At 40.1% G+C, this 12828-nt stretch overlaps 1 protein-coding gene across 20 annotated transcripts in view; it reads right to left on the reverse strand.

The window, feature by feature from the left end:
* Positions 1-12828, reverse strand: part of epb41l2 (erythrocyte membrane protein band 4.1 like 2) — a 54048-nt gene that overhangs the window by 35566 nt on the left and 5654 nt on the right. Inside the window, exon 1 of one of the 20 annotated variants that reach the window (XM_063494852.1) lies at positions 1860-2102. The exons of the other annotated variants lie outside the window; for them this stretch is intronic. The gene's annotated coding sequence lies outside the window, so the exon portion shown is untranslated. Of the gene's footprint in view, positions 1-1859; positions 2103-12828 lie in introns of those variants that run through there. 20 annotated transcript variants of the gene reach the window in all.

The raw sequence follows: 12828 nt of genomic DNA on the forward strand, positions 1-12828 counted from the left end.
ATAAGATTGGAATAATGTTTCCTGTCTGTTGAGTCTCCATCTCTACTGCACTATTTGAGTTGTAGGGTCAGAAACTGGTGTAAACAACATGAAAGCATGGATCCATCCCATCTTTGCGTCAGTTCAGGCTGGCAGTGATGATATAGTGTTGTGGGGAATATTTTACAAGCACCTACTTGGTTTGACTTGACTTTTAGATTTTCCATTAGGTGGAAGTTCCTGGTAACAGGTGCTTTTTAGTACCTACTCCACCGGAGCACCATGTGATCTGAGCCACTAACTGGCCCGTCAGTGGGATTACTTGATGAGTCACGAAAGACGCTCCTACACAAAAAAATCTCAACCACCATTTTTAAACCTAGCAACCAGGATAATAGCTCCACACAAACCAACAATCTCGCTAATAATAATAATTGCTATCATCACCAATTTCACACTGGTTTCATGAACATGACATTGAGTTCTCTGTATTCACATGGCCTCCACAGTCACCAGATATTATTCCAACAGAGCAATTGTGGGATATGAGGGAGCCGGAGATTCAGCAAATTGTCAATCTAAAATAACTGCCTGGGCTTTTTGCTAAGATGACTAAAGTGACAAGACTTTAGCAGACTATAACATTAAGTATTACTTATAACATTTATTTGGATGTAGTTTCAGATGCAACGAGTAGCATCTACTGGAAAAGTCTATTTTAGAGTCGGTCGTCATTTAAAATAACATGGTCAGTCTCACTAGACTAAACTATGACGGCAGAAAAGAAAAGAAAAAAATTCGACCAGTGTACAATGCAAACCAAACAACCAAATAACTCTGTACCACACAGACACGAAGAGACTTTAAACCAATTTTGAGAGGCAACAGATCTATTTTTTTCACTATGTCAGTCATCACAACAGCTCTGTTACTACAGACCAACTGCAGTTCATACTCCTTTGAAACATTGTTTCTCAATGGGCCAGCTCTAAGTGTGCGTTTGTGTGAGCTGGCATTAGAGTGGAGCTTCGTCACGGCCACTTAGGCCTGCTTTAAACTTGCCCTCCTTATCCGCAACTGTTTAACACCAGCAACCTTGTTCTACCTCTCTCACAACTATCTAACTCACCCTCTTCACAACTCTCTCTTCTGCTCTCCAGTCCAGGGTGCCTCTTTCTCTTTTTCACTAAATCTCTGCACTCATCTCTCTCCTCTCTTCCTGGGGCCCCTTTCAATCCCCACCCCCAATCACCCACTCGTATTATCTCCCTCTACACTCCTCCTGTTTCTCTCCTCTTCCCACAGTCCATATAAAAACACCAGTGACATTACAATCTCGCTTCATATACACACAGACATATATACGCACTTGACAGTTTATGGCAGGAAACTGTGACCAAGTTTCTTATAAACGGGGTCAAATATGGGTTAAACACTCTGAGTCATAAACTCCTGTATATGCAATCATCAGAAGATGTGTTTTGTTGCTCCATCAAGGACATTTTCATGCAGAATTTGTCTACAGGCATGTACTGAAATTCTTGGGTGCTGTGGTACATTTCATCCTATTTCACAGCCAATTAGTAGCGTTCAAATAACCCAGATGTCTAAAAAGGCACAAACAGCCTGCAGATTCATTGTAAACACAAACTCAGACACAGCACTGCCAGCTGCACACTTGGGAGAAATATGCTTTTCTGATTTTATTCAGCCTCATCTCTTTAATGTGACCTTCCTTCAATTAATTGATCTGCACAAGACCATCAAAGCAGTAGAAATCTGCCAATAATAAAAATCCTTACTCAGCTTGTTACAGCTCTTATTTTACAGATGAACGGTTGACTGAATGGCTGAATTAACTGAGGAACTAATGACCTTACCTACTGTTGTTTCTGTTGCCTTCTTTCCCCCCTGCAACTCTCTTCCTTCTTCTGACGTCCTGTTTACCCTCTGTTTGCACTTTCTTTTACTTTTTCTGCCTCTGTTCTACTATTCGTTTTCCTTTCCCTTCCCACCTCTTAGCAAATGCCTGCCCTACAAACTGTCATTGCCATTTTCTCTCCTACATCCTCTCCTCTCTTTCCCTCAGAGCTCTGCTTCCCCCCGGGACGATTGCTCAGAGAAATGAGGGCAGAAAATGAGAGAGCATGGGAAGGTAGGGGGTGGAGATAGTCAAGAAAAGTGTGTGAGGAAAGAGCAGCAATGGAGATAGGCTGAAGAAGGATTCAAAAAGGAAAGCGAGAGGGAAAGAGGAGAGCGAGCGATCTCACAGACATGCCTACTATGTTGGATTACTAATGGACATTAGCATGAAAACTGCATTTTCACAACACTGTTGTTCACATCTTTTGGCATGAAAACCATGCCTAAAAGCTCATACAAAGTTGTACTTTCAATCAATTCACAATCTTTCACTTCCTTCACAGTGTTTATCACTAAAAGCAAATTAAGCATCTTCCTTTCCAACAAAGACATTTTAAAAACTATGAAAAAAATGTGTTTCTCTCGGTTTCATATTGAAAATCTTTTGTTGAAACACTAAAACACTAAGCCTTTACTTTGTGTGCTAAGAATGCCAAACCTTCCAGCTTAATTTTATACACAATACAAAGAAGAAGGGAAAAAAAGTAGTTAACGCTGGCGACATCTCCAAGGAAAATGCTCCTACGTTACCTGCTTCTACCAAATTACCCATGCGCACATGTAGGGAGTTGGTGTTCTCACTTTTTAAACACTAGACTGCTGTCACATGAGTCTCACACACACACATTCTTCTCCACTTACAACTTTATTGCTGTCTGACTGGGTTTTAGGGTTGTCATCATAGTAACGACAACTTCCTGGCCTGGACTGTGGCCAAGAGATAAAAATTTACAACAGGCTGAAACAGGCGTGGGTGCTAAACTATACAACAAGAGAGAAAAGAGAGCGTCGACCTAGTGCCTACACATTTCTGTTAACTTTCATCTGCTAAAGTAGATATGACAAGCCTCAATCTAATATAAAAACATACCCCGCTTCCTGATTCTATGGGCCATAATTGAAAGAATAAAGGGGACGAACTGGTTTCCATGGAAACCGCATTCATGCTCTACAACAATAAATCCCCATGGAGACAAGAGATTACCACAGCAAAAATACAGATTAGTGAACGGAGCTTACGTGACAATAGAGATTATGACCGTGTCTAAACCCGTTTCATAGCACATCAGACTAGCAGCTGATATTTCATGCTGGACCTACAACAACCGCAACAGCTACTTTTCTCCCCCTACTCCCACCATCACTGAATCAACAGCAACCCTCCAATGATACTGCCACTGAAAAACACGAAGCATGCATCTATGAAGCAGAGTGACTCAGATTGACTCAGATGGTTAGAGATTCTGAAAGATGAGGAAGACTGCAACTTGCAACAGACACACCGGCACACTGACTTCCACAAACTTTTCCACCTCTTCATGTGATTACTGTACTTGGCTTATAGGGTCAGGCAATATTACTGAATTACAGCCTTTAAAAATTATGATGGTATAATTTTTAATACCACCATGAAACTGAGGTCATATATTGTAGTGCATGGTACAAAAATGAACATTCAAGCGAGCTCAGTGACCTACGAAAGATGGCAAGCAGTACACGAAAATGTAGTAAGTAAAATGGTTGTGAGTGTTTCGGGTTTAGTCAGCCAATGCGAACGAAGCTCTGTGCACAACGTTTCTAAAAAAGCTATGAGTAAAGAGAGTAAGCCTTCACTTTAGATCAATTTGCTGATATGCACATCTCTCCAGTGGTAGCAAATGTCATTGGGTCATCCAGCAAGCATCTAGCATAGGGAACATAGAACATCGTGATGTCCTTGCTCACAATTTCGCTATCAATTTAACTAACTTAAATTTAAAAAGTAAAAGTAAAACTTAAAAGAGTAGAACTCGGCTAATGCTAGCAAAGGGAGTACCAGCAGCCAACTTCTACCCGTGCAGGTTAAAATCCATACATGGAACTAATAATAATAATAATAATAATAATAATAATAACATTTTTCCACAAACTCATTTCTAGGCCCTGATAGCATCCTTAGCATTATTTCCATTCATTTCAGTGAATGTCAGGAAGTTACAAAGTTCTGTATTTTTTTAAAAAGCAAAGAAAAAAAACCTACTATTAATCCTTTTTTGGATTACTGGAACACTCCTGGCAGGATCTTCAACATGCTGACTGAATATTCTGGATAACTGCCCTGAGACCTACTGTTTCATCAAGGTATCAATCTAAAACTTAATTTAAAATGAAAATAATAGTCACAGCTGTTTAGTTTTGAGGTCCTGAGAACCATAAACTTTCTGTCACTATGATGGCAAAAAGTTTTAGTTTTATTCCTATTGAACAGAATTAAACAAACCGTAAAAGCTGAAATCAGAAATAGCTGCCAGAGTGGTGATCCTTCACCCATAAGAGCACAAATCCCTGAAGTGTTTGAAAACTTATTTTCTGCAGCACAGACAGTACCTTCAAAGCTTTGGTCTCTAGAGGTGGAAGCAGGGGTGCAGCACTATTAGGCAGCGGACACAAATACACACATATAGTGGAAGGTCAGTGAGAACCAGATTCCTCATTTAGCCAAAACTAGCCAACTAAATACTACCTTGAAGTCTGCAGCATCTGTTGACCGTCAAAGGTTTTTTTCTACTGCAGAGGACTTTGTCACAGCACAGAGGACAACCCTCCAGCTTTCCCCTTATCAGCTGCTGTAGTGCTGGATGAACAAAGGGCCGTTTCTTGATTTGTTCTCACACTGAATTCTTGAATACTACAATGTCCATTTCATGCATACCAGCTGAATGATAGTCACAGCTGCCAGGCGAAAGGGGCAAAAACATTCTTCTTATGTCTATTTGAACTCAAACACTGCAAATTATACCAAAGAGGAGCTTTTATGAGAGCAACACCGTATATCAAAATATGGTGAGTGCACTGTCTATGTTTAGATCTTATTTAATAGCTTTTTGACATATTTAGGTGCTACTTTTAGGGATTAGGCAACTAGTCAACTAATTGTCGCTGTTGTCACTACGGGTTGGTACCAGACATACTAATTGTTTGTTAATTGTTGAACTTTTAATTGATGCCCAATGCCGGTAAATTACTGTGTCCTAAATGTTAAGCAGGCCTCTGCCTTAGCGATAGGGTGAGGAGATTAGTCATTGGGAGGGGTTCGGACGCTATTCCTCCACATCAAAGGAGATGGCTAAGGCTGTCGCCTGCTGAGTAAGATGTTCCAACCGGGGATGTCCTACCAGGAGGAGACCCTGGCGTAGACCCGGGACCTACTGAATAAAATATATAAAACTTCAGCAGGTTATCTTGATCATGTCACATACCTAAATGCATTGAGTTGCTTCGATGTGATTGGCTGATTAGATATACACATGTACCTAATGTAGAGGCCTGCAAGTGTATATATTTCCACATTGAAATCTTGAAATTATCAAGACATTTCTTTTTATGCCACCACTGGTTTAACAGTTCTTCAAATTTGAAACTTTCTAGGACAACAGTTTCACTTTACATTTTAATTAAAAGAATACACTTTTCTTTGTTTAGTTTTTTTTTATAATTAGGGATGATCACCAATCATACCTAAATTTTTTTTTTTTTAAATCTATTATTCCTCTCCCAGGCAATTCACCTAATACTAACCCTTAAGAATCTTTACAGCTTTCTTCACACTAGCATGTACTAGCTATTAACCACTAACAGCTTCAGGTGGCTAACTAGCATAAGCAGCATTAGCACATGGAAGAACATTCACAAGCCAATTTTCAGTCTATATTTACACATAGATTACACAGCGCCAAATCTTAATGAAAAAAAAATGACTAAAAAGACTTAACATGTGTTGTCATCACAACATAAAACCTAATATGATTTTATTTCTGACAATATTCTAGCTGCCTCATAAGATAATTAAGTAGAGATAATTCAGTGAATAATTTTTAAATTTGGTCTGTTGATGGCCTGTTAGTAGGTAGGATACATCACACTGGCACCATGAATGTCATTAAAAAATATCAGAACAATCATTCAAATGCTGAGCTGGGTTTTTCTAGCCACAATGCTGCTCCAAAACCGACAAACTCTTCAGAGGTGTTATCTACATGTAAAACCTACTGTTTACATAGATGCAAAATGACTACCTTCATGTCAAAGCTGCATTGTTTCATTGTTTGAGTCAATGAGTGGTTCACTCCCTTGTCATGCTGTGCACTGAGAAATGTTTTCAAGCGTTTCACTGAGCAGTGAAGGTTGTTTCTGACAAAGTCAAATGGAGTCCAAAACACACAGTGCTGGAAATCAACGGACCTGCATGCAGCTGAGTAGGGCTGGGCCATATTATACCGGTATAATGTTAGGCAACGATAAGAAAATAAAATATCGTGATAGAGTATGGGTAAAACGCGCATGCGCAAATGGCCGAAAAAGCATGGCGGCAATGGAGAATGAGAAGGGGGAAAGCGGATCGTTGAGTGAAACGGATGAACCAGAATTGGTTTGTAAAAATGATGCAACTTCAGTGATGTGGAACTGGTTTGGTGTTTGTCCACCAGATACCCACCAAAGCACATTTTTTGTAGAACATGCAAGCGGGCGGTCGTTATTACTGTATTTGTCGGACTAAGGTGCTCGTAAATCTGGGAGTAATCTGGGTCCAAAACTCCATCCCCTTCAGGTCCCCTTCAGATCCCAAAGTCAAACGAACACTGCGGCACATTGAGAGTTAAAAACTGTCTAAATTCTTTCACCTTTAATAAAATGATCAGCGTTGCTGCTTTACCAGGTGTAACAATTTAAGTTTAACATCCAGGCATCCATGAAAACAGAATTTATTACATTTAATGGAGTTAGAAGTTAGCAGGAAGTTAGCGGAAGTTAGCTCGCTAGTTTCGCTAGTTACCTAAGCATGATATAGCATGTTCTGACTGAGAGATTTCTGAAAAAATTAAAACGTACAGCTCTGCTATCACTTCCAACATAAATGAAGACAGAAAACTAAACAGCAGTGATGTTTGTAGGGTTACTGAAGTTGGGCTAGCTGGTATATAATGATGTGCTACGTGATCACTAGCGACACAGCTATGTTAGCATAACATAAACGCAGTGAAGCTGGAGGATGAACGCTAACACTTTTCCACTCGATAAAAGTTAACGTGAGGGTTCCTGATGGTTAGAGACAAATGCAATCGCATGGCAGGATGCTGTAAATGGACCAACCTTCAGTCAGGAGAACAACTGAGATAATCCATCCAAAATACGAGGTTAGTCATTAATATACTGCAACAACATGGGAATAGAGCAGCTGTGATAGAATACAGCATTAATGAATCAATGGTACAGAAGTGGAGGAAGCAAGAAGAATGAGTTGAATAAAGTTTGATTTATTCAACTCATATCGCCCAGCCCTGCTTTGTAGGGCTCCATAAATAAAAGAAAACAATGTTGTTTTTGTGCATAACAAAAAGCTCACAATTGTGCAGTCAAAATGTAAACTAAAAGACGCTGAGCATAATAACAAAGACAGATTTCACAGCAGCTCTGTTCCCAAGTTCTACTGCGTGACTGACAGCCTGGAGTTTGAAATCCTCTTTGTAACCATGTCTCTTAACAGGTGCCATTTATGGCCCTTATACACACACAATCCGGTAATATTACGTTGAAGCACAGTACGTATCACTCCGCGAGGCTCCAGACTACGGTAGCCGTAATGCTCCGACAATCCATCAAGCGGTGCAGCTCCGTAGCTTACCAAAGTCGTACTAAAACATTTTTTTGACAGACTGCTGAGCGCCGTGTACCACATAAAATCGGTTCGCGGTCAGTAAGCACAACCAGAATTCATACATAAGGCGCACTATCGATTTTTGAGAAAATGAAAGGATTTTAGGTCATGCAGCCCCTGTGGGCTGCATATCGTTAGCGCGGTTAGCTCGTTAGCGCGCTTAGCTCGCTAACACGTTGACGCCGTCCAGCCCCACGCACGGGGCGATCCGCGGTAACTCGTTAACGGAGATTTGCCGTGTTCATCTTGTCGTTGCCTGCAGGTGAAGCTATGGGGGAGGGGGAGTTGTGTTCAGTGAAGGAGAGGCGAGGCCCAGTAACGTTGCGTAGAGACAAAAGTGAACGAAAGAGAGGCAAACTTGCAGCTATAACGTAACATATACTATATCGATATAAACGATATTGTCACATCTTATATCTCGTATGAAAATATATCGATATTTTTAAAAAACTCGATATATCGCCCAGCCCTACTGCTTTGTTTCGCTTAATGTGCCTTATAATCCCGTGCACCTTATGGTCTGAAAAATACGTGTTTGACTTTTTTATTTGGCACACTGCAGTTTAATGTTGCAAAGCACCTCTTTTTAACTTTAGTGGATATTATACATGGTTATGCTCAGGATATGTCAGCCCATTTCTACTGGAAATGCCCTTTGGTTAAACTTTCAGCAAGGAATTTGCATTTGCACTGTTACATTTTTCTATAGCTTTAATGCACATAAAAAACAGCTGCTTGTTTAAGTGAAAATAAATGGATGGGTTTTTTGCGCTAGTAAAGTTGTGGAGTTGTATTTTGTCTCGCATCAATTATATCGTCAGTTATATCGTTATCGCAAATTTTCAAATATATATCGTGATAAATATTTTTGGCCATATCGCCCTGCTCTACAGCTGAGCCTATTGAATTAAAAAGTTGCAGATCGCTCTGGGTCATCCAAACAAGCTAAAAGCTTTCCAAACTATTCTGCCACAGCCGAACAGCTGATAGTTACAGAGCCCTGTTTTGAAATAACCAAACAGATACACAATCCTAATCTCTGCCGTTCTCTTGCATGATTTGTCCATCTGCCATCCAGTGACACATGCATACACAAACACACAAAGCAGATTCTCACACATATGTAAAAACATACTCTCAGCATCTCTAATAGACACACAAGCTTTGAGTGTGTGATGACTACTGCGCTCTGACACACCCTCACACAGATGTACACACATACTGCTGGTGTGAAAATTCAGAACATGCCTGTTTCTGTACACTGCACTCTGACCCTCAAACTGGGGATTACACAGAGGATAATCCCTGTTTATGTTTGTGTGTCTGTCAGTCTCCCTGCCGGTCTGTCAGTCTATCCATTCATCTCTTCATCCAACTCTCTTTCTCTTCAACTACACCTGATGTCAACCTCACTGGCTTGAAATAAACACAGGCATTGACACAATTGTTCCTTGGTGCCTTTTTGCTTTTGGTTTGAGCTTAACAAATGAAAATTCACCTCCTGGGTGATTCTTAAGTGACCAATACCATGTCATTACTTTAGACACTATATCATTACTGTCAAGTATCATGTACTAAACTCTACTCTTCAACAGGTGCTAGTTCTCAGTCCATTACCTCTGTCTATGGATTCTATGTTATATGCCCCTGCAAATAATACTTACTTTAGGGTTTCATTTACATACGTATAAATTATATTTTTCTTTATACAATGCTTAGAAACACCAGGAATATGCTTTTACTATACGGGGGTTGAAGCAGCATTGCCTAAGCAATTTAGAAACTGCAACCTGTGAATATCAGGGTTTTGTGCTGTCATTTCTGGCATTATTTAACTACTAACTAATGAAAATATTGTCTCATATATCGCTTTATTATCATGACATATCAACAATGATGCAATAATGCCATAACACATACTAACGATGCAATAAATTAATCATATTATATGGTATTCTTCGTGCATCTACTCTTCCAGGGTTGAGCCTCTCTTTCTGTGTGGGGGTGAGAATAATGGGTCAGCTCATAACTGCTATTGTGAAATGCTAAACTCCCCTATTCAGCGATTAAAGCAGTCAGGCGCAAGTGCCCAGTCTGTGTGAATGAGAGACAAAGAGAGAAAGTATGGGTGGGTCACACAAGTGCACATGAGAGGAGATACAATTTACTGTGTGTGTAAGAGACGGGGGGAGGTGGGTGAAAAAGACGGAAAGGGAGAGAGGAAAAAGGTAGGCATTAGCTGGAAGGTGATAAAGAATGAGTGAAAGATGAAGAGAGCGAAACCCACGGTGAAACTGCGCGGCTCAACAAGCAGTGGGTGTGGTGTTGCTATGGCAATGTATATCCCATAGAGGGTGGTGACAACAGGTGCTCTGGCAAAACAAATGACTTCATGGTCATCAAGGCTCTTTGTTACGGTCGCCTTGTGTGGCAAGCTGATTCAGATGGAGCGAAACACATCCTAGTCCTCTGCCAGAGCCTAAAGAGGATGCACGGCTCATCAAGTATTGATTAGAAAGACTCTAAAAGCCTTGGAGTCTGTCAGAAAACTGTCAAAACATACCATGCCTCAACCATTTAGTCTGTTTGGCACACATACTGGTTACATATGTTTGCCGATTTTTATTCTTTACACACTAATAAGAGCCTAGTTTTACTGAGTTGCTCAGATAAAATAAGCAGTTTTTGGACTGTGATGAGAGGGCTTTTTGTATTTTATGATCACTTATAGACTAAAAAAGACTATTGTGTGCATTAGGAAAGACAATTATCCACAGAATGACCGACAAGTAAAGTAATCAGCAGCCCTCGTCAGGAGTAATCAGCATGTTCTCCATTCATGCTACAGTGAGCATTCAGACCACTGCAACATGAGCACACACCACCATCACAGCTCCCTGCCATTCATTTCGTAACTACTAACCTTAACCCTGAAATCTAAAATTAGCCATCCCTTTTGTGAACACTGCAAGATGTCCTCAATTTCAGAACATTGTGCCATTTTCTCAATTACTGCAAGGCCGTGTTGCCTTTAAAGTGAAGACACATATTCACACATCTTTATGTGACCATCTCTTATTGTGCAAGCAAATGACATAACCCCGCAGATTATTTAGTCATCTTATATCAGCTAAATCTAAGATCAGTGACCTCTGACCTCCAACCAGGAAACAGGAAGTAACTCTCTTCCTGATTCCCCCTCCAACCGATCTCCCATACCTCTATCTTTTAATTTGCATTTTTGGTTACACAGCTCCCTGAGTACCTGTTTACCGTATCCTACTTTCATCAGAAATCTACCACAAATCTAAAAAAAATTACAAAAAACAAAAAAACAAAACAGGAAGTGACAGAGCAAAACATCCGTACATTCATGTGTGTCTGTGTTATGTCATACAGATGTTTTGTTTCCCTTGCAGTAATATTTTAGCAGTCACTGCTAGTACAGTATGACACAAAGGCTACATGTCAAAAAGGACCTCTGTTTCTTTCTTTATGAGAGGGTCATATTATGGGCTTTAAAAAAAAAACACTTAAGCTCAAGACATGAAAAGTGGGCAATATGTCATTTTAAAGAAGATTTAAAGATTAAAACTCCATTAGGATTTACATGCGTCAAATTTGAGGACTATAGTAGTAAGCTGTCTTCCAGAATTTATGGATGGTGTCTTGTATAAAGAAACTTCACTTCAGGCAGGTAGCTAGCAGAAAAGGCAAGTGCAACAAAATTTGAAACAACATGTATTTATGAGTTTCTGACAACCCTTTCAGACATGCACTCTTTTCCATGAAGCGTTCTTTGCGGACCATCATTTGTATGTTGTAGTAGTGTACTGTCACCAGGGAGACGGTGTCAAAAACATGTAAAACATCCAGTACATATTCTAAACACTCTAAACATGTGTTTGCACTGTTATTGGTCCTTTATCTTAGCCCCATAGATGATTGACAACCAGGCTCCACTTCCTCCCACTGTACAATAGTGAAACCACACAATTGCGGGACCTGCTAGCTAACACGTAGGGGTCGGGGATCATGACCGATACTATAGCCAAACAACCAGAGGCAGTTGACATGTTTTGGCTTCACTTTTGGTAACCTATGAGGTCATCCATATTTTCTACAGTCATGGTGAAGCCCCTGCCAAACAGAACAAAGAAGTCATAAAAGTCAATGAACTTCTTTGTCGTGATGCAAATTCAAATGGTAAAAACAACTGTCTGTGCTTCTCATTCTGTCTCTGCCCCCTTCTATGTGGTGAACTCCACCATCATTCTTTCCTGTTCAAACAAACTTTTCAACCAATCAGCATTCCCACCACACATGGCTGGATACCCATAGTCCTTCAGTTTGCATAGCCAAAGACCTACACAAATGTACACCAGCGTGGGACCACAGATCCCACATTAACAACATCTGAATGTGTCAGGTTCATGTATAAATATACTGTTCATGTATACTGCTCATGTATAAATATACTATGCTGTATTACTAGACTGGACCCAGTAATATTTCACTTTTAAACATATAGGGTGGGGGCAACTAGAGTCAAGGCTGGCAACTAAAACAAGACTCTTTCATATATGGCAAATATGGCAGGTACATCACTAATGAGAGCAGAGATACTTGCTAGTGAAGTTAGTCATGCTGAAGTTAGTGAAGTTGTATAAAGAAACTTGACTGCAGGCACATAGCTAGCAGAAAAGGTAGGTGCTGACATTACAAAGATGCACACAAACAGACATTGTCAACTAGTCCTCACCATGTACATCCGTCAAGATAAGTCTTGATTATCAAGATCCCGAAAGAAAAATGGCAGATGCAATTTAAACAGCAAAGTATCAATGACTTTGATTAAGACTTTAGAAGTCTCATTACCTGAATATTTATGTCCAAACTGGGTATTATGTTTGACTTTTGTTCGTTGCCAGTTTCTGAGCTCCTTACTACCGCTCTCTGTCACAAATACTTCTGGCTAATGAGAAAGACTACTGACCCTACTTTCTGTTAGT

Source organism: Pelmatolapia mariae, linkage group LG15 (assembly GCF_036321145.2).
Source record: "Pelmatolapia mariae isolate MD_Pm_ZW linkage group LG15, Pm_UMD_F_2, whole genome shotgun sequence".
NCBI lineage: Eukaryota > Metazoa > Chordata > Actinopteri > Cichliformes > Cichlidae > Pelmatolapia > Pelmatolapia mariae.